Here is a 23,138-nt window from a genome sequence, read left to right as displayed (position 1 = left end):
TAAAGTATGAAAAAGATATAATGTTCATTGTAGTTTAGTTTCCAATTGTTTTTTAAAAAGTTTTAAACTGCATTCAAGTGAGAAAAGCAATGTCCATGTTGACGTAAGGTAACAAGTGACCACTATTGGGAAGTGCTGCTCTTTATTTTGGAGTATGTCATTTTACAGTTTTGGTGTTATAGCCCTTCTTTTACGGTACTGGTAGCTATCATTAAAGGCGCACTTAATTTGGCATTCCCACGTCGCCCTCCAGCCCCCAGCTCTGCTTCCTCCCAAATAAAAAAAAAAAAACTCACAAAAACTTTATTCCCCTAAAATTCAAAAGCTGGCGCACCAAAGCAAAGATCCACAAACACGGAACGCTCCACGCAGGTCACTACTAAACGCCTCCGGATCCCCCAAAGGGGCGGGGTCAGAAGGTTCTCGCCTCTCATTCCGCCTCACCAAGTCATCTCCCCTTCTCAAATCTCGCGAGACTTCAGGCAACTAAGCTTCTGCGCAATAAAGACACTGGGAGTCGAAGCGCCGAGGGGAAGGGGGAGGGGAAGGTGAGGGGGAGGGGGGAAACGGTGCAAACGGCGTGGCCGCCATCTTGCTTGTACCCCCGCTTCGCGCGCGCTCCGTTCGACCTGACGCACGCTTCCCCCTCCCCTCCGCCGTGCCCAGGTCTCTGCACTGCCCGACTCCGCAGGAGCGCGGGGGCGGCTCCTGCTCTTCCTTGGACTTCTAAGCAGAGGCGTGTGAGTGTGCGGGAGCATCCGCGGGAGGAAGGGGGAGAGGTGAGCGGCGGCGGCGGGGGGAGGGGCGGCGCTTCCCGCCTTCGGCGGAGACCTCACTTCCCTCGCGTGGCTGCTGCTGTAGTTCGGTGCGGCCTGCCCGCCGCCATGTTGTGTTCTCTCCGTGCCCGCCGCTGTCGCCGCCGCTGCGCTCGTGGGGTCCGTACGCCTTGTCGGCCCGACCCGCGGGCTTTCTCCCATTGGCGGAAGGCGACGGCGGGGGGGCTCGCTCGTGATTGGTCGGTGGCGGGGAGGCCGAGGACCTGGCACGTTATTGGTCGCGCTGGCTCTGGCCTAGGGGGTGATGAAGGAATCGGAGGCTGTAGAGATGCGCGCGTCTGGGGCTCTCTGGCTGCAGGGTGATGACCCCCTACGGCGCAGGCGTGGGGTGGAGGTTGGGGGCGAGCCTAGAGGCCTTAAAGGGGAAGAGTGGGAGATGGTCTGGCCAGTACTTCATGGGTAGCCTGTGCATGGCCGGGAGTGGGAGGCACTCTAAATTCCAGAGGTACCCTCCATGGAACGTGCATGGCCCGGGATAGGGGCGTGCAAGCGCCAAGGGTGCCAGGTTTGGAAACACTGAAACCCGAGTTTCAGGTTGAGAGGATCTTCGAGATCCAGGGGTGCTAGACTTGGAGTGTAACACAGGGAATGACCCTGATGTCCACGGGTGCCAGGTCTGAGGGCATGGTATAGGAGGAGAGGGCATCAGGGCCCTAGAGACATACCCGACGAACAATAGGATCAGATCGGGAATTTTGCTAGGGAGTCCCAGTTTTGAAACACTGAGGTTTTGGTGGAGCCCTGGAGTCCGTAGTTACCAGACCTGGGCAGTGGTGTGAGGAGCAAATAAACAGACCCAGACTGAGAGAGGGTTTCTATGGGATAGGTGTGCATGGTCTTAATAACTGAATGCCGAGCCTAGGAGGCACAGCATTAAGTAGTGACAGATCTATAGGAGTGAAAAAGCAGAAGCATTTTTGGAATTTTACGATTTGGGGATTATACTAAGAGAGTAGTTGTAGATTATCGGGTCTCAGAACCGTGCTGCTAGTTTTGAGATGTTCTACATGAAGTTTTACTGTTCTAGGAAAGATACAGTTCAGGGCTGAGTTTCCAAGTTTCCAAAGCTGCTCTTTTTAGCAAATATCAGATACTTTGCAATTATTTGTTTGAAAGGATATTGTTAGGTTCCTCTTTAGTGGAAGAGCGCTTGACAGAGATCCTGGATCTTGGCTCATTTCCTTTTATATATGACTAAAAAATACACCCACCTTCATACACACTTTTTTTTTTTTTTAAATAAGCAGCTGGGGACAAAAATAAGCTCGTGCATAGCTTCTTGCATCTTGTCTTAAGTTAGAGGACTTGTCAACTCTCTGTGGTTCATATTTCAAAAAGCTTTTGTTCAAAAAAAAAAAGCTTTTGTTCTAATTGAGAGTTGTTAGAGTCAGTTTATTGGGGGCACCTTACTTTTCCATTGAATTGTGGTAACTTGGATTGTTCTACATTTGCTCCTCCCAAGGTTTGGGGATCATGGAAACACATTTGTTAAACCTCTGTGTTTTCCTAATTTGTTTTTCCTTGTCTGTCTTAGGTGGTTCTTTCAGCTTTAGATAGACGTTACACTTCAGTTTTTATACCATTTTCAAGAAACTCCTGTGATTTTCACATTTCTCAGTTTTATGTGAATGCAACTGAATTTTCAAGAGAAAAGGGGAAAGTGGTAGAGGAAGGGAATTGACATTTTGGAGCACATTTAACACATTTCCTGTTAGGTAGGCATTATCATCCCCATGTTGCAGATGAGAAAATTGAAGATCAGAGAGGTTAAGTAGCTTGTCCAGTGTCACTCAGTGGTTGAGCTGGGATTCAAATCCAAGTTGCCTGATGTCAAAGCTTGTAGTTTTATCTACTATGTCATACTATCAACATAAGCCTGACTTGTCAAACTCCCAGATAGTTTTATATTTCACAGTGGATCATCTTTCTTTGACTTCTGGGTGCTAGGAGTGTATTGAGTGGGGAATTTGAGTAAGAATTTGTATTTATTTGAATAATTACAAAAAGAATTTTTGTACTGTTCAAACCACAGAATGGTAACCGTATAGATTATAATTTTTTCAACTAGGTATTTAAATTGTATCCCTTGGTTTCTATTGTGAAGGGAGGGATTTACAAAGTAAACTGCTGGAGTTTTTCTGAACCCAGGTAGATAATGGGGAAAATATGTACAGAAAGCTTAAGAATCTGCATCCTTTAAAACCAGGCTTCAGAATGTTGCTGACATAGTCTTTCTATATATGGAGATGATTAATGCCAAGCAGTGAGGAACTACCAAGTGCATAGTGTAAAGAGCTCACTGGGGAGCTTTTTCAAACATCACCAGTTCTTTAGGATGTTTGTCCCCAAATACTGGGACCTATCTAAAAACCTAGTACCTTCTTCAAACTGTGGGGTGATCCTAGGATATGCTTATCCTCAATGATGTGTAAAATTAAAACTGGTTACAACAAAATATTTGCAATTCCAGTTTTGCATGGAAACTTTTAAATAATTCAGGTTTCAAGGGGAGACCAGTGAATTGGAAGTCTTAACTCCTTTGTGTCTTGATATGATTAGGTGAGGGTCTCCTCCCTCATGTTTGCAATTACATTGCAGTGTGGAAGATAGAGTCAAAAGTATGAGGGAAAACAGGGCTTGCTGTACATTTTGTACATTGATCATCTCAGCTTCATTTGGCTTAGTCATTAAGTTAATCAAATATGAAGACTGTTACAGCATCCATAACTTAGTTTCTTTTTTAGCAAATCTGGTCGAGGTTATAAAAACAAGTGTATACATATAAATATCTTTTTTATTCAGCAAACATTTCTTGGCGGTAGTTCTTCAGCACCAGTGACACTTTCATTCTACATTAGCCCATGTACATTCTGCATTAACCCAGGGCCAATTGCTGGGACTTGTTATTGATATAATTTGGAACTGACCACCCTAGAAATCTTGAACTCCCAGGAGGTCTGAGTAGATCTGAGTTTATACTAAAACCTTGTGAACATCAGCTTTGTTTTCTAAGCAGAAATCATACTAATGCTTTGTACTTTACAGACTGTGTCTATGTCATCTTATTTAATCCTTATAACAAATAATTGTTACTTCATTTGCTTACACATTTTCCATTTGGGCAAAACTGATTCATGGCACTAGAAGAGATTCAAGGTTCCTTATCTCCACTTACAGAGAAAGCAGAGTGAAATGTGGGGCCATGGTAGGTGTCTTTTTGAGGCAGTTTTGAAATTCCCCTCTCTAACTTCTTAGTTCAGAGGTACTGAGCCACTAAAGATGTATGAATAAAATTCAGGAATGTCATAGTTACTGCCTTTTATTGAGTGCTTACATTGAACCAGCAAGCGTATAAATATATATATTATCCTCACACAGTATGAGATAGGTACTATTACCACCCTCATTTTTACATATGAGGAAACTGAGGAGTTGAGTAATTTGCTCAAGGTCACATAGCCAGTCAGTGGCAGAGCCCAGATTCAAACATAAGTCTGTAACTCTTAATTCTTACACAATTTGTGAAGCCCTTACTCTTAAACAGTGTTTTCTCTTTTTTTAAAAAAAAATTTATTTATTTATTTGGCTGCATTGGGTCTTAGTTGCGGCACACAGGATATTCATTGGGGCATACAGGATCTTTCGTTGCGGTTGCGAGGGCTCTCTAGTTGTGGGTTCTAGAGCCTGTGGGCTTAGCTGCCCCGCAGCATGCGGGATCTTAGTTCCCTGACTAGGGATCAAACCTGCATCCCTAGAAGAAGAAGGCGGATTCTTAACCACTGGACCACAGGGAAGTCCCTTAAACAGTGTTCTCTTAACACCATAAAATATGATGAGAAAAAGAAAAACTCTTACATCTTAGCTCGGGAAGTGACCTTTGGTTCTTTCAGGCACACCCTTTGTACTGAGGCCCTGAAGAGTGTGATGACCTTGATAAGGTCATTTCTATGTAAGGGCACAGCCAAGTGTATGCCAGATTACTGGATTCCCAGGCTAGTGCTCTTTCCACTGGACAGCATTTCCTCTCCTGTTGGAAGCATTGACTTGACGCCGAGATGACTCTAAGGCACCTTTTGTATTTTGACAAGTTTGCCTCATTCACTGGAGGGAGAATAGCAGAGGACATTATTAAGGTCACAAATGACCTCCTTGAGGTTCATTCCAGCCTCAGGCATACAACCTAAGAAGAACATTCCTTAGCCAGCAAGTTGTTCTTTTCCATTCTATTCCTTGTGCTCACAGCAAACTGATTGTGAGTTATCTGATGTTTTACAGTCTCTCTTTTCATTTTGTTTATTCAGTTTTGCATGCATGCACTGTGACTAGTTAGGAGGGCTACAAGGTCATTTTAGTATTTTCCCACAGAGACTCAAAGCACCTAACATAATATTAGTAGATTAATTGTAGGAGGAAATGGATTTGAAATACTTCGGCCAAAAAGTGCCTTTGGGAGGGGCTAGTGTAGTTGCTGACCTTGGAGTCCGACCTGGGAAAGAATTCTGTCTCTGTAAGGTGTTTACCCTCCGTGGGGGGGCGGGGGGGGGTCAGATTCTTAACCTGTCTGAGCCTTAGTTTCTTCCTTTGTAAAGTAAGGCTTAATAATACCTATCTTATAGAGTACTTACTGAAAAATGAATACAGTAGCATATGGTAGGTGCCTGTCACTGAACGGACCTTAATAAGTGAGAGAACACATCACTTTCTTTTGAGAATAGCATAAAATCTGCCTGACAGCCAAGTAGAGCTTCCTTGATGAGGAGGCTTTGTAATTATCTGCTCTGTTATGTACAGTAAGATTTCTACATGGCGGGGGTGGGTGGGGAGCCACTTGACATGAAAGAAATAGTCTAATTTAGTTGTACTGTTGTGGTTTAGGAGCTGATTTCTAGTGGACCGCTGTGAGGTCAGTATTACTTATGAATCCGCAAAGTCGTAGGATCATTTGTTTCAGGGTTAGGTTGTTTCCTGATCCCCTCTGTTAATCCCCAGGTGCTGAATGGTAGTGATTCTGATGAGAAGAAAAAGTCTTCATATTTGCAATGATTATTCATTGAGCAATGATAATTGAAATCAGAACAACCGGTTTTATCATTTTGTCCGGGAAGGGACTTACAGTATAGTCATTTGAAATTTTTTCTAGTTGTAGAAATAGTAAGTTGAAGTAGGTCTGTAAGTTTGATTTGTAGTCACCTGGATAACATTTTCTTTGAAGTAAGCAGAAAGACAACATTGTGGAATGGTTCAGGAAAAAAATCTCCCTGCCTGCAGAAATTTTTGCCAGGTTGCAAAATTTGCTGCATCCTTCCCACACCTCTCCATGTTTTAGCAGTGATGTACCTGATAGCAGTGAGGTAACCTCTTTACTCATTTTCAGCATGGGAGTTACATTTTCCATTTTGTTTTAAGTTCTTACTTGTCTGCAGGTAGCGTTTAAATCCGTTATACTTTCTTTTATACAGTGAGAGCTTTCTGATGGATAAACTTAAGGTGCAGTTTTTAGAGAGAGGGACTAGTCTAACCTTTGCATTTGAATGTTTCCAGTAGAATGGGTTTAAATTAAAGGTTCAAATCTTCATGTTCAAGGTATATAAGGTGTCCTATTTAAATGAACACCCTCATTTAAAATCAACAGTGTATTGTTATAAATCAGATTCAAGAATTATTCTTAAACGCATTCATGAATATGAGCTAAAATAGTGATCTTGAGCAGTGCTTCAGTAAATGCTTCAGTGACTCATAGGAAATGATATTGGAGCATAGAATATTTCATATCTTATCATTGGCTTAAATTTGTTAGAGTTACTGAAGGTTTTCAAAATCCCCTAATTACTGTTAACTCTGTCCTCAGGAGCTGCAAGTTTTCCATTATCTATATGAAGTGAGATTCTTTGCCCAGTGTTAAGAAAACATATCCCCTCACCAGTGGCATGATCTGTCCATTTAAAAGAGAAAAAAGAAAGTACATGCAATCTGTACAGTTGAGCATTTTTGTCATTTTTAACTGTCAAAAACTATTATTGTACCCTGAAGGTAAGTAGCTTAGAATTTGCTCATTATCAAATGACAAAGTTGGGGCCTTTTTAAGAAGCAAAGCATACTCGGTTGGCAGTTACTTGAGAGGCAGAGGATTGTTATTTATGGTGATATTTAATGTCATTTTCATTAAAAAGGGAAATGCCATAATGTGTGTAAAACTCCAACCATTTTTGAAGAATAAACTGACCATTCTGACCAGAATACACTTGCCTGTGGTCTTCCTTTCATTCCCCTAAAATTTGTAAGTGGCTTAGAGCAGCATTTCCCAAGCTGTTCCATTGAACATTAGTTCTTATACAATGCTAATAAGTGTCCTCTGGGGATGAAAAAAGGATCCTTGACAAAGTAATGGGCAATGTGAAATGCATTTCTTTTCTGCAGAGTTAGTATTGAGAACGTTTGTGCTCATATACCTTAACAACTCTTCAAGAGAAAGGATACATTATGCAGTGTTTCTCGAACTTATTTGGCCATGGAACCCTGTTTGTGAGAACACCTAATAAGCATTTCATGTTATGACTGGTGTGGAGTGGAGCCCAGTTGAGTAATTCTGGTGTAGAGAGTTTATGAATAAAAAAATGAATCCTTTTGTATAGGATTCATAGTTTGGCCATTAGTGGGAAGGGACTTTCCTGGGAACATATAAGATATGTTTCCAAACTAACATAGACTCTTAGGGATGAATATGATTTCAAAGGCCATCTAGTCCCGTTGCCAATAACAGTAATAATAGTAGCAGCCTCCATATTTTGGAGCATTTGCTGTTCATCAGCCACTGTGTTGTCCTTCTACATGCATTATTAACTACTGGTCTCTCTAGAGTAGTTTACCATCCATTGGTCTTCATTTATGCTTTGGAGAATATAATTTATTTTTAAAAAACAAATAATTCAGAATTTATAATCCACTTATGGTCTCATATATTAGTTTACTTTATTCGTTTATTTATTGAGCAGCCATTTACTGAGCACCAGCACCATGTTCCTTATTCTAACGATGTTATCATTGCTCAAAATGTTTCTGGGACTTCTTTGGGGATTATCTTCAGAACATCTGTCAGATACTTTAAGATATGTGTCGATGTACCCTTTTTTAAACCTTGAAGGTGATTTTGATTTGCTAAATAGCTAATAGTTGTTCAGAACCAAGTCAGGTGAAAGATACGGGTCAGAAGTTACAATCCGGCAGCCCTCAGTTTTCTTTGATCTGCTTATACGTTTTTAAAAAAATTGAAACAAAATTGAAAATGGAAAGATTTAACATTAAACAATCTGGTTTCCTTTTTCTTTCTTTTTTTTTTTTTTTTAAACCAGACAAAACGATACTATTTATGAAGCCGTTGCAAGGGTTCTGGAAGACATAATGAGGGTAGTGGCACAAGGAATGGGCATAATGGATGTTCTCTGTGATGCTATTTACAATATTTTAAAATTGAAGACATTGAAATTATTCAGTAATATGGAACTGATTAAAAAATTATATCCATTCAGTGGAATATCATTCAATTATTATAAATGATACAGGTCTGTATTTGATATGGAAAATTATTCACATTATTTAAGTAAGACAAGATTACAAAACAGTTTGTATAGTATTTTTGTATGGTATTATCTAATATTGGGGGGACTAACTCAACCTCACATCTCATTTACATGAGAAAAACTTCTAAAAGTATAACCCAAAATACTAATGCTGGTTGATTCTGGCCGCTTGGATTAAAGGTGTTCTTAAAAAAAATACCCCAATCCCACTAACTTATAACAACATAAGTGCAAAACAAACTGCTATATACATCCATCTCATCAGCTTAGTATATAATAAGGCACACAACAAATTTAATAGTCAAATGAATATGGCTTCGTTTCCCCATCTCAACATATGAGAAGTTCATTTGTCTCTAGAGATTCTCTTCTATGATATTTCCTGGGACCCACAGGTTTGCTTACTAGTCCAAAAGGGTCAGTTAAGGACACCATCAATAAAATGTTCCGGCCGCTGAAGAGCCCAGTTTCTTTGCTGCTCTTTTTTCTTCTGCTGGAATACAGTGTAACCTTCAAGATCAGGTAATCTGGGGTACTGAGCAAGACCCTGTCCTTGGCAGGAATTGCCATGGTGGTTGAGGCCAACTTCTGCCATAACTCTGGTTCTTTAGTCATTCTTCAGGATGCTATATCAGGGGTTATGCTAGCATCAACTTTTTGTGTCCAGGATCTGGCTTTTGCTGCTTTTATTGAATCTGAAGCTCTTACCGCAGTGGACCAGCATTCTTCCTTAGCCCTCATCAGTTGGAGCTCAGTACTAGCTGCCCCCTACCACCCCCACCATTGGCTGCGCCGCATGGCTTGTGGGATCCTTGACCAGGGATCGAACCCAGGGCCCTGGCAGTTAAATGCTGAGTCCTAACTACTGGACCGCCAGGGAATTCCCCAATAGCTGCCCCTTTAGATGAGACATGCACTCTCCAGTTTTCATCAGTCCCCACTACTCCCTATTATTTCATTGACACTATGGCTAAGGTCAGGTGTGATTTATATCTCTTTACTGAGCACTGAGGATATATGTAGATATAAATAAGACACAGTTGCTGCCTTCAAGAAGCCTTCCTCTGGTAATAGAGACATGGTAAAACGTAATTATATGATAGGTGCTATAGTCAAGTGTATATTTAAATATTAATTGAATACCTACCACATGCTAGGTATTAATGCTGAGTGCTTTAACTCACTAAAGCCTCAACACTTCTGTGAGTTGGTGTTATTTTTTCATTTTACATGAAGAAAATGAAATGTTACTTGTTTCATTTTACACATGAAGTGAGCTCAGAGATGGTTAAGTAACTTAGCCTAGGTCATACAGCTAGTAAGTAGGTAATTGTGATTCAAAATCAGTTTTCTGACTAAGCGCATCAATTCCCACCCTGCCTTCTTTGGGAGCATTAAAGCTTGACCCATGTAACCACATGCACTCGTTTTGTGTCAGGGTGTTTATGAGGGCAAGATGATGCAATTGTCTGATGTAGGGCTGTTGAGATGCAGGACCGGGGAAGAATATGAGTTAGAACCGCAGAGATCCAATGAGGCTCTTAGTCCACCGTAATGACAAGCTAGAGAAAGCTATCCTAAGTGAGAGTGCCAGGTGGAAATTCTAGGATAATTTGAGTTATCTTCCCACTAGTGGCTTGAATTCTACTAAGGTGACTGTTGATGAGAAATAGGGGTTGAAGTGTTTTTCTTGCAAACTACCAAGAACTAATAAAAAGTATGCCAAAGACCTTCACAAGGTATCAAGAGACATGTTTGGTTTAATCTGGTACATCAAAAGCAGAGTCAAAGGGTAGGCTTTTGGAACAATAATCAGACTTCAGCCAGGATTGGTGGTGAAAGGCACGGATTTCTGGCATAAAAACTGGGGAAGAGTTTTAGTAGCAGCTGGGAAGTCCTCCTGTACTGCCCTTTATGGCTCAGGGGTTTCTTTCTGCAGGGTTGCAGGGTATGCTGGAGATAGAAGAGAGACATTGTGTTGTGGTAGCTTTGGGGCCCTAAGGAGCTAGGCCTTTCTGAATCTTAACCGCTGCGTAAAACAAGGAATTTGGATTGGATGACCTTTAGTACTTTACTTTTCTTTTCAATGCTTATTCCGACACAGTACAGTATACTTTATATATGCTGGCTCATTTAATCCTTACAGTGGCTCTGTGATATAGATGGTGATATCCATATATTAAGATGAGGAAACTGAGGCTCAGGGTTAGCCCAGGGTCATAGAGTTAATAAGTAGAGGAATCAGAATTTGAAACTAGCTCTGCCTGATTTCCAAGTGTTTATTGTTTTGCCGTAGTGACACTAATTAATGATCAGTGATGTGAACATGTTTTCCATATTCCTGTGCCTCCCACCCTTCAAAGGAGCTTCTTTGCTTCCTTGCAGCTGATTTGACCCCCAGTGTTATGAGGTTAAGAGAGGCTCTAGTGTGAATAAGGCACACAACTGGCCTGTTGGCTTTCTGCCTTCTCTTTCGAGTCTGGTAGCTGTTCAGAAGCTGTGATCTAAACTTTTCAGAAAAGAGCTACAATACCTGTAGCTCTTTGTAGCTTCAGGAATCATCCAACAGTGCACCCTGTTAGCATAACTAAGCTCTTGTTTAGATGCCATAGTGAAATTGCCATGCAGTTCCTTAATATTTTAATGTATAGTGTTTTTAATAATTTAGTTGTTTCAAGTCCTTATAAATTATACAAGTGATTTTCTACTAGTTAAATGTTTCTAGTAGTTTAGTAATAAAATTTGTATCAACTTATAGAGTGCTGTTTGTCAGATACTTAGCTAGATCTCTAACCAACATATCAAATTAAACATTAGTCAAATTTGTAATTTTTAAATTAGTGAAGTTGGGTGTAATGATTTATGCTACCTATACATACAGTCAGCTTCTATCTGTGAATGCTGAACTCAGATACAGAGGGCCAACAGTATTACACCATTTAATATAAGGGACTTGATCATCCTTAGATTTTGGTAAATGCAGGGGTCCTGGAACCAGTTCCCCATAGATACCAATGAAGGACTGTATGTGACACCTAAGAATTTCCTTGGATGTGCCCTGAGGTGCTCCATGTCTTGATAAGCAGTGTAGTGCCATGGGAAGAGTACCACCCTAAATGGGACCTGAGTTTGACTCCTAGATGAATGGCTAGGGGCCAGTTGCTTAACTTCTCTGCACCTCACTCTTTCTCGAAGAGAAGTTAATACGGCAAAGTGATTGGACAGTCTGCCTTGCCTCTATTTCAGTGACCTGCTGGATCTCTGCATATGCCTATAATGACCTCTCATGTAAGATCAACCAAAGTTTTTCTAGAAAAGATCTCATCTGCCTGGCAAAACAGTTGTGTTGTTTAGTCCTGGGATACTTTGCTTTGATGAGAGGAAGCAGATATATAAGGAGATTGTTAAAGGCCTCAGGTAATAGTGAGATGTTTCTATTTGAATATTAAAAGAATATATATTAACTGATTTTCACCATATTAGGAGGCTTCTCTTAAAACCTAAACAGTTGGGCCCACAATCCATAAACAAGTCTTTGACTGCCACTGGTTAAACTTCAGCACCCCAGAATGTCTTCAGTAACCACGATACGTATAATCTCTCTTGAGATCACCCCTGCTGCTTGTTCTTGAAAATGTGGTAGAAAAGTTTATCTTCTATGATATCAAAACTCTTATATTAAAAGCTAATCAGCAACATTTTATAACCACCCTAAATAAATTAATCTATCAAACTATATTGTGTTTTAAACAATATATTCACTGATGTTCACTCATCTTTGCCAATTTTTTTCCCCCTTTATCATTATATTTCCCTCTTGGGTTCCTGGTAGACTTTTTGAAAATGCCACTGTCCCTGTCACTAACTTCATACATTATCCCAGAATTTTCCTATTTAGATTAGTTTGTATTTCAAAATAAAGTGATTTGTCGTGGTACTAATGTGTGCTTTTAAAATTACCATGGACATAATGATAGATGCCTTTTCAGAAATCTTGCAAACCATTGTATGACCATTGATATCACTCTTTGTTACTTTAAAGAATCTGTATTTTCTTTGGTGACATTGGATTTAGCCCACCCAGTTTTCTTTTTCTTCTTCTGTTAATGCTTAACAGAAAACTGAAGATAGTTAAGTCACAACTTTCCGACCTTGTGCACATTGCTTCTCTGGTTTACTGCCATAGGATACTGTAGCAGTATCTTACAGACATCTTTGATGGCCAATCAGCAGCAGTTAAATTACCTTAAATTTTTTAAATGGAACTCTGACAGCCAATAAGAAATCCTTTGGGTGGGAACTGTAACAACCCTTTCGCATGATTTTAAGAACAATTCTAAATTTTCAGTATCTTCTGTTTTGGAAGCACATGTGGCCCTAGTGCATCTGCTGTGTGCATTTGCCAGGCATTTTGAAGCCTTAAGTTCCTCGTAGTTTGAAGTCTGGATCTGACCCCTGTTCTGCTTCTCAAGGTAACTTTAAAGCAGGAAGTGTACAAAGGAGGTAACTGATGACGTGATCAGCCAATCATGGTTTTGTGTTCTTAGCTGATAAAGCAGCTCAGCCAATGGGACCACTCTGGAGGCAAGGTTTGGTGTCAAATAGCATGCTAGATTGAATGCCTTTGACTGTTAAAGTGGAAGGAGGCTGCAGGGCTTCATTGGAGCCTCGGAGTTTTTCACTGAGGCAGGGGTCAGCTGAAAGACAAAGAAAAATGGCGAATAGTTTGCTGGGGGGTGGGGGGACAGCTGTTCGGGTTTTCACTGGACTGGACATTCCAGACTCAGGTTTCTGCATCTCCTGCTGCCTTTTGTTTCCTCCGTCCTTTTTTGGGGGGGAGGGATAGGAGTGACTTAAATTCTCCCTGTCCGAGGAGATATAAATAACTACATGTAAAATTAATGCAGTTCCCGGTAAGTTTAATTCTTTGTTTTGTGTTAAAATGGTAGAAACTGTTTAGCTTCAGAGAGTGTAGACAAGTTGCACTGTTTCAGAAAATGGCCACTTTACATTCCATGCATACCTTTTGGTGCACCTAGAATACCTTGCTCTGTTTAGATTTTGCATGCCCTTCAACTAGGATTTCTTTTCCTAGTTGAGTATTGAGTAGAGCAGGTACATGAAGAAAGGCTAATCATTTTTCAGGGGCACACAGAAGCAAAGCACTTTCTCTTTGCATTCGGTAAACTTATCTGTTTTCCAAATAATTTTCCTTTGTTCAAGTGCACTGAAGCTATCCTACAGAATAAGCTGAGTTGTTGTAAGACTTTTTCTGTTTCCATGCACTTTGTTGACATTTGTGTTTTCAGAGGTGGAAGCAACACCATTGCTGTTCTAAATTCGTGTGAAAATATGATTTGCACTGCTGCAGGTTCTAATGGTAAAGGCCCACATGCCAGTATGAAATTCTCCCATAACTTTTTTGATTTACCTGTCTGCTTCTAGATTCTAATAAGTACCGATTAATTAAAAATCTTCGTTTTAAAATGCACATTTTAGCTTATAATGCTGGTTAGAAACATCTCCACTATATTGGCAGTGACAAGAGCAGATCTTTTTCTGCCAGTTTCACACATTTTGTCAGGTGTTGATTTGGTTCCTTTAAATGATGTGAGCAAAACGCTTTTCATTTTCTATATGAAATCTTTAAAATCCTAATTTACCTGCAGTTTGTGAATAGGAAAGTTAAAGAGTACAGGCACCCTGTCTTTTGCCCTTGGTATTTTTTTTTCCCTCTCTAGGGATATGAAACTAATGTAGGTTGCTGGCTAATTGGTAACCAGCCTGTTCTTGTGAATAGTGAAATCTTCCATGCCGTGTACTAAGATCTATAATACACTTGATTTGAAAAAGCAGTTCTTTGTTTTCTTTTTATTTGCAAATATGGAATGAAGGTCATTGGAACATTTCTGCAGCAGACTCAGTATGGAGCAGTGAACTGGCAGCACTCAGCCTTTGGGTGGGGAAGAGGAGCAGGCCCTATTAGAGGAGAAGTTTGGAGGGTGTTGGTTTGCCTTCCCCTTGAGTAAAGGATTTACCTGAGAGGATCGATAGGGGTTTAGATTTTGGGCTCTTGGAATTGGAGTGGTGTAGCAGTCAAAGTTGCTAGATGCAGGCCTCTGTCGTTGTTCGCAAAAGTGACCTTGAAAAACTGCCGAGGAGTTGAAAGATTGAAGGACAAAGTTTGTTTATGCAGATTTGGACTGAAAAGCTCTATTTAAGATGAAAAGAAGCTGTACTTCTGATGTTCAAGTCCAGTGGTTAGTAGGAATATGTTATAGATTCAAATTAGGAGTTTTCAAGCAATAAGACAATGGGGCTGTATTCATTCTCTCCCACTCTTCTTCATTCCCTCCCCCCAGCAAAAAAAATTTAAATCCTTTTTGGTATGATAGTTGAGTGAACTGCCTAACAGATTCAGAATTCCTTGCATGCTACCTTGTCTTCTATGTAATTTAGAGGGTTCTTAGTGAAGAATGGTATTTCAGGAGTTCAAGGTAGTTATGTTTGTGAAACTTCTTTTGGGAAATTGGAATGCTTATGGTAAGAAAACAGTCATTCTGGAAAAAAAAAAAGGCAACGGTCATTCTGGGAAGTTAAGTCCTAAGAGAAAGGCATATGTGTTAAAGATTACGTTTTAACAGTTAATTATTTTAAATTTATTGTTTACAAGTCATTGATCTATATGTTACCAGTTACTCCAGTTTTTAATAATGGGATTTAAAAAACAGTTGTAGATACTGAATGAGCCTATTGGCCCTGGGAGAAGGCCTGGAGCGGGGGAGGCAGAAGGTAAATGGCTCACAGAATGAGGCCTAGATAAAACTCTTTAAATTAAGAACTTTGTGGATTTAGCTTCTTGGAAAGATATGTAGCTACTACCTCTAGCCTGGGTTCTTAACCTTCTTAGGGTCATGGACTCTGAGAATCTGCCCTACTGCCTGGGAAAGTGCACCTAGGCATGCCTATGCAGAGCCCTTGGTGACTAAGATATTTTCCAGTATATGTTGAATGGTGTTAATATGATCTCCTCATTTAACACTTTAGCCAAATAAATGTTTCCCAGAGAAATGAAGAAAACTCTACTTCCATAAGGAGCAAAGACCTACAGCTAACTATAACTTAGGCTGGAGGGTGGGTGCGTGTGTTGGCGGGGGAGACTTAGATGGGGTCTGAGATTTGGGCATTTGTTTACTCTGATTACATTATTTGAGGCAGCATTGTGCAGTAGCAAAAGCAGACCTGTCTGTGTTCAGCTATCACCAGCTTTGTGAGCTTGGGCAAGTCAGCCATTTAGTGTCAGCTTCCTCACATGTAAAAATGGAACCTAAAAATAGCACCTTTCTATTTAGTGGTGTGTCTCAAATGAGATCATGTATGTCAAAGTGCTTTGCAAGTTGTGAAGTGCTGCATTAACGTTAGCTGTTACTAGTCTAAACTAGGGGTTAAATGCTTATGGAGTTAGCTGTGACATCAAAGAGAAAATGCCATTCTTTTAATATGTTTACGAAATAGTTTGTTTAAACCTGGTACATCTCTTTTTAATCTGGTTTCACATACTTTCACCTGCATATACCTGTTTATGCTGACAGGACCCTATGTAATGCAGACATTGAGACCATCAAACATTCCTTTACCAAGATTCCTATGGAAGAATTTTAACCCTTCTGTCAAAAATTAAGGGCCTCTTAGAACAAGATGAAATGAGAACACTGATATTTTTAAAACCCTTGTTAGATTTAGGAACCTCCCAGAATAAAAACTAGGAACCTGTTCTGATTGGATACTAAGATTTGCAATATAAGGCAGATAGGTTGTGATATTTTCAGATGTTTACCAAGCAGGGGTTAACATTTTTAGTTTGTGCACCAAATATTTATAAAGTAAATGGGAGCCACTTTTTGTTTGCTTTGTGGTCATATGATCTCTTTTCTGTCAGTTTTCAAACTTGGGAGGTAGTTTTAGCTTGCAAAGTAGTAGTAAGCTAATAAATGTTGGGATGAAGACTTAAAAAAAAATACTTGGTCTCATCAAAATATAAATGCGGGAATGCATTTCTCACAGTTGATACCTATTGTGAGATACATTTCCAGGGTAAATGGCGGGAACCCATGGAGGTTTCTTTCTCACCCATTTTACATGCCTGGTGTCATCTATTTTTAGGGTTCCCCCACCCCCACTGGGGGGGTGGTAGTGGATATTTTGTGATCTATTAGATTTCCTGTCCTATTAAGTAATTTCCTCTCAGGCATGGTCAGTCAGCATTGATGTCTGCCTCCTTTCTGTGCATTGAAAGAATCATAAGATGGAATAAGGTTTGGCAAAATTGGCATTGACCTCTGCAAATAAAATTCTAGTTCAGGGATGTGTATGTTTGAAAACAGCAATCATGGTCACTGGGAACTTTTTGTTCCTAAAACAAGATGGGGGTCTCCTTTTAAAGAAGCTATATACTTTTGTGGAGGTTCCAGTAACCCAAAAAGCATTTTTAAAGCTAGTCATTTATACACGGTCGTCTTAGTGAAAGAAGTTATTTTTGCCTATCCCTATTCCCAATAAAATATGCATACAGAGTTTATATAGTCTTAAGTTAGCCTAATGGAAATTATTTAGGGATCTAGCCTAGTTCCCTTGTTGTAAAGTGGGGAAGTTGAGGCCCAGAGAGGTTAGTTGTCTCAGTCTTTCAGCTTTTTAATGACTGGCCTTTTTAGTGGCTGGTCAGAGATTCAACTCCTGCTTAGTTTATTCTATGTTTCTTTTATTCCTCTAGGCCGTGTTTACTTCTTATTTTTCATATTTGTCTTCCTTTTTGGTACATCTGTACAGGTTTGCTCTTTGAACACAGAAGGAACAGAGAGGAAGTGGGCCATGGAAGAGGTTCAGAAGTCTTCATGTGGAGTCTGGTGGTTAGAAAGTCTTCTGTGGCAGCAGACTTACTGTCCTTTTTGGGATCTGAAGATCTCTTGCCTCAGCCAGTTGCTTATTCAGAAAGCTGAGAATAAGCTAGGAAGCTAATTGTACCCACCTGGCTAAGCTGTCCCAGAGAGCTGGGTCACTTATACGCATTACAAGGAAGTAAACTAAGGTACACAAATACAACACCTGCATGCCAGTTAGTCTTGTTGTTGTTGTTAACACACCTCAAGAACAGGCTAATTCCCAAACAAGTTTGGGCCTGCTTCTTCGAGTGTGTCCTTAAAGCCAACCTGTATTTAATAAACAAAGATCCCAGGATCGTTTTAAGGATTTGACAAGACTGAAATAGAAATCATTGTATACTCCCAAAATAATATTTTAACTATGCTAACTTTAATCTTTACTACCAGCAAAGTAGTATTATGTATCTGCACGTGTGTGTGTTTGGGTACTTGTAGGTTTGATTTTTGTTCTTATTTTGCATATTCTCTGGTAGAGCATAATCTACTTGAAATTTAAAAATTTTTCTCTTTTTACCATTTTCATATATTTGAACAAAAAGTACAGCTTATTGAAACAACAAGAATTTGAATTATGTAACTTATGTTATATTTAAGTCCTGAGGTATACTGTGACTGAAAATTATAGTAGACATAGCTGGATGGTATCCACCTCATGTCTGCATTTTCCAGAAGCTTAGTTTTCTTTTTACTCTGTTCTTTCTGCTGCCTCTGTTGGGCCTGGCTCTTTAGAACTTAGATTCTATTTGCATTATCACCCTTATCTTCCTGTCACTCCCCTCGGCATTCCAAAGCCAGACTCCACTGTTCAGTAATTGACCAAAAGTTTTTCTCTAAGAGTGTTTACTATAAATTAAATTACAGTTCTACACCCTGCAGTGAAAAAGGGCAGTTGAAGGATAAGAAATGAAGGTAAATTCCTGTGTAAAGGCAGAACTAAAGGAAAAAAAAGCTTGTAAATGTTTAACTTTAAAGTGGCATAACATAGCTTGTGACCTTGTGTTCCTTAGTTCAGAGGAAGAAAGGAGACTAAAATAACCACAGCAAACAGCAGTGCTGATTCACTTGGTTATCCTTTTTTTCTTGGAGGTACTGTCATTTTGGTCTGTCTCCATAGTTTCAATTACATAGAAAACTAAAGAGAAGACCCTCTTGACTGGAAATATCCAGACACAATGAATTTTTCCTTTATCTACCTAAGCTATATAGTTCTTGCCATTGAGAAAATACTAAAGTTGGACGCTTTATAGTTCTTTCACTAATTCACCTGCATGCATGTCTCATTTATGTGGAGATTTAAAAAATGTATACAAATAAAATTTTACTACAGGATCTAACAATCTGATAGGAGAGACAGGTGATGTATATCAAGTATATGAAACTGCTATGGAAAGTATAAGCAAAGGACACAGAATTCAGAGGAGGGGAGACCTTTTCTTCTGGCTTAGCAATGAAGGAAGGCAGTTAACTGGGTGTTGGACTCAGGGAGGTAGGCACATGGGCACTTCAGGCATGGGGAACAGAAGGAGGAAGGTCATGATTCAGAAAGTGTAGTGTGGGCTGAAGAGAGCAATAAATGGTCTAGTCTGCTTAGAACATAAGGAGATGAGTTAGGGACAGGAAGGAGTGGCAAAAGAAAGAAGTCTGAAGAAGTAAGTTGGGGTCAGATATTGGAGGGCCTTGACTGCCAGGCTAAGAAATTTGAACTGTCTCTGCTTGATAATGGGAAACCATTGGAGATTTTGGGTAATAGGTTGATGTGGCATTATCAGAGCTGTGCTTTTATAAGATTTATTAAGCATCATTATGTAGAAATGAGTAGAGGACAGTACAAACAGTGAACATTATGCATTGAGTTCACATACTAGGTTCACAATCCTTAGGATTATTATGAGGGTTAAAAGAGATAGCAGTGTAAAAGGCTTAGAACCATACTTGGCACACACTCCTAAATGAATAGCATTAGCTATTACCGTCATCTTTATTATTACATGGAAGTGATGAGAACCTGAACAGAGATAGTGGCAATGTGAAGAAAGGTCAGGAGATGGGCACTGTTATTACAAAGTTTAGCAGTTGATTAGAATTGAACAGAGTCTAGGATGACTCAGATTTCAAGCCTGAGAAACTGGAGGATAGAAACAGAAAAGTTAGAAGGAGCAGGTTTGGGGAAAGAAGAAAATAGATGCAATTTTAGACAAAAGGAGTTTGAGTTCTGGGTGGCTTTCCAGTTGGAGATGTTTAGCAAGCAGGACTGGAACTTTGGAGAAGTACCAGAATTGGTAACATATGTTTGGAATTTAAGCTCATAAAGATCGTAGCTGAACCTGGAGAATGGATGGGAGAATCAAGGGAGAGGGTGGGCAGAGGACCAGAAGAATAAAGCTTCTTGTTAATGATGGAAACGCAAAAAAGTTTGGCCCCTGCAGTTGAGACATCTAGAAATGAGCGTGGCAGAGTTCTCTAGGTCAGTGTTCTCTAAGCTCTTTTGATTGTGTACCCCTATTATCTGAGTGTGCAGCTGTCATATATGAGTTAGTATTCTTCACTCTAAAAAGTCACTTGTTCTTTTTTGGAATGTTAATTTAGTTAAAACTAGAGAATATCTTCCCCTTATCTAGGGAAACACAACAAAGTGAAGGTATCGATACTAGCCCCACATTTTCCTCTGAATACTTAGAGTACCGTGCGTGATACACGATCTTATCACAAGTTAAACTGAGCGAGGATATCAGTATCAGCCCATAGGTTAAATATTCAGAAAGCTAATACTAACACATTTTCTGTGTGTGCCTTGATCTGAAAAAGATTAGAAACACTGCCCTACGATCTGGCCTTCACTTTTTCTGAAGAAGTACAAGTATTTCCTTGAAATGTTATGCATTAGCTCCTTGAGATTAGTTATGTATATGTTTATGTCTGTGTGTGTGCATGCATAACCTCAAGCTTTCTTGTTTAAGCTCTAAGTATACACCCACATCTCCATCCAATGCAAAGACTTTTTTTCCTGAGTTGCATCAGGCTTAATCTTGCTGGTGTTAGCTTTGTAAATTCTTAAATGACAGCATTCTGCATGAAGCCAACCATAAATACACAAGTAGGAATTTGGCAACATTTACTTAGCACGTAATTTATATCCACATGGTCATGATAACACTGAAGAGCAGCACACACAATAAATTACCAGGACTAGGATAGCCTCATCTGTAGGATTTAGCAGATTTCTAGGCTAGGTATGTTGTAATTATCCTCAGTCTAAAATAAAGGCAATAAGAAACTTTTCACTAGAGAAATAGTGGTAAATTTCCAGCCATCTTACTTGGTTATTTATATCTTGAACTCCATGATTATTTCTCTACTGGTAATTAATTGGCCAAATGCCCATGAAACTACCCTTGAAGGTAGTTAAGCAATGTGATGTGTTTGTATGAAACATAGTACTTTGCAGTTAATGGAGTGATTTTTAAAGTTTTTGTCAAACAAGATAGGTGAACACAACCCTCTTTTCAGAACGAAACATAGTGCAAATAGATTATATACTAGTATGAGTACTACCAGTATGTTGGGAAATTGTCTTATGTTAATCCTAAATTCACTAAGGTCAGATAACTAGTTGAAGGATTTCCAAATAGATATGAAGTTAGAATTGTGTTAGGTGTTCTATAGCGTTCTCTTCTTCCTTCCTCCTTTCCTTCTTCGTTGGGAAAGCTGTGTGCGGGCTTTCTCTAGTTGCAGTGAGTGGGGGCTACTCTTCGTTACGGTGCGCGGGCTTCTCATTGCGGTGGCTTCTCGTTGCGGAGCGCGGGCTCTAGGCGTGCAGGCTTCAGTGGTTGTGGTACGTGGTCTCAGTAGTTGTGGCTCGCGGGCTCTAGAGTGTAGGCTCGGTAGTTGTGGCACACAGGCTTAGTTGCTCCATGGCATGTGGGATCTTCCCGGACCAGGACTCGAACCCGTGTCCCCTGCATTGGCAGGCGGATTCTTAACCGCTGCGCCACCAGGGAAGCCTATAGTGTTCTTTAGCTGTGCAAATCTATACTTTGTGGTATATATTGGGCACCTCTTATATTTGAGTTCTTATCTTGAACCACAGAGATTGATGTTTTTAGATGAGTCATGGTGTTCTTAAATAATCAGTTGCTTTGTATTTTTTAGCTGTGATTTATAATCTTAGTTTTATCCCTAGTAAGGTAGTTGGAACAGGGATTTTGATTCTGAGAGTAATGGCTGCATAATTAGAATAACATTGTCACCATGTTCACAGTGTTGCACAGGCTGTAATTTTGAAACATTGCATAGAATTTAACCAGATGATTCCTCCTATAAGTGTGCAGCTATGAAAACAGCTCCAGTAAGGGGGGCTAGGCTAAGGCTATTGCTCTGAACTATAGTGAAAAGATAGAGTGACTTCTCATCACCAGGCCCCCAGAGAGTGAACTTGATCTACTGGACCTTTTTATCTCTACTCTTGGTTGGTGACCAGATATCCCCAAGTCCCAGTGCTTGTGGGCAACTGCAGCTTTAACAAGCTTGAAAAACTTAAGCTTTCCACTTCGAAATGTGTAAGAATCTGACATCTTGGCATTTTGGAGTACTTTCTTTATTTATCTATCTATGGCTGCATTGGGTCTTTGTTGCTGCATTCTGGCTTTCTCTAGTTGTGGTGAGCGGGGGCTGCTCTTCCTTGCGGTGCACGGGCTTCTCACTGTGGTGGCTTCTCTTGTTGCGGAGCATAGGCTCTAGGCACATGGGCTTCAGTAGCTGTGGCACGCGGGCTCAGCAGTTGTGGCTCGCAGGCTCTAGAGCACAGGCTCTGTGATTGTGGTGCACGGGCTTAGTTGCTCCGCGGCATGTGGGATCTTGCCGGACTAGGGATCAAACCCGTGTCCCCTGCATTGGCAGGCAGATGCTTAACCACTATGCCACCAGGGAAGTCCCTGGAGTACTTTTGTCCAGGAGAATGATCAGGAAAACTAAAGATAAAAGGCTTTATGGATTTATGTTCCAGGCTGAGAAGATCCACAGGTTCTTAAATTCTTAGTCATCTACTGAGTTAACAGTTCTAAAGAGGGAAGAGAACATGCCGTGAAAGAGCACAAAACTGAGAATAAGGGCATATGGGTTGTGGTTCTGGCTCTGGCATATACTTGCCCTGTAACCTAAGGCAAGTCCCTCAGTCTACCTGGATAAAGTATCTTTATCTGTCAGATGGGAATATTTAGCACCTGTGTTGTGTTTGCTGTGAGAAACAAATGAGATAATGTAAAGAAAGCTACTTTCCAAAGTGTAAAGCATGTATAAACGCAAGGGATTAGCATAACCATCTCAGTTGCTTTGCATTCTTTGAAGTGATCTTTACATTCTCTGTTCCTGACAGCTGTATACACGGAGGTGGGAGATTTAGAGTTTGGTTGACTTGGAGGATTTGTTTATTCTCGTGTCCTTTCTTGCTTGCTTTCTTTTAACTTTCAAATCAATGCTAAAAGACACTAAGCAGAGTGCAGAATTCTGTGTGTCTGTGAATCAGCAGAACCCATACAGCCAAATCAATACAGCCAGGCTCTTATTGGCACTTTTATAACACCCTCCAGGTTTTTAATCAAGAATTCTCCAGTATTTAGATGGATTAACTCACCTGCACAATATTCCATTTTCCAGTGGAGTCTATGATTAGATAATTATGTACACTTCTGCTACATTTTCTAAAGTAGAACAGGTTTCTCCCCATCCCTACTCTTTTTTGACTTTTCCATTGTATTACGACCAAAGGTTATTGCACAGCTGAGCTCAGG

At 40.2% G+C, this 23,138-nt stretch overlaps 1 protein-coding gene across 5 annotated transcripts in view; it reads left to right on the top strand.

Moving 5' to 3' along the window:
- The first annotated feature begins 549 nt into the window (after nt 1–549).
- Nucleotides 550–23,138, top strand: part of NFYC (nuclear transcription factor Y subunit gamma) — a 63,037-nt gene continuing 40,448 nt past the window's right edge. The window contains exon 1 of one of the 5 annotated variants that reach the window (XM_060140398.1): nt 550–740. The gene's annotated coding sequence lies outside the window, so the exon portion shown is untranslated. Of the gene's footprint in view, nt 780–13,188; nt 13,327–17,347; nt 17,499–23,138 lie in introns of those variants that run through there. The other 4 variants (XM_060140399.1, XM_060140402.1, XM_060140400.1 and 1 more) reach the window with 4 other exon arrangements.

Source organism: Lagenorhynchus albirostris, chromosome 2 (genome assembly GCF_949774975.1).
Source record: "Lagenorhynchus albirostris chromosome 2, mLagAlb1.1, whole genome shotgun sequence".
NCBI classification, from domain to species: domain Eukaryota; kingdom Metazoa; phylum Chordata; class Mammalia; order Artiodactyla; family Delphinidae; genus Lagenorhynchus; species Lagenorhynchus albirostris.
This window is presented reverse-complemented; position numbering and strand designations above follow the sequence as displayed.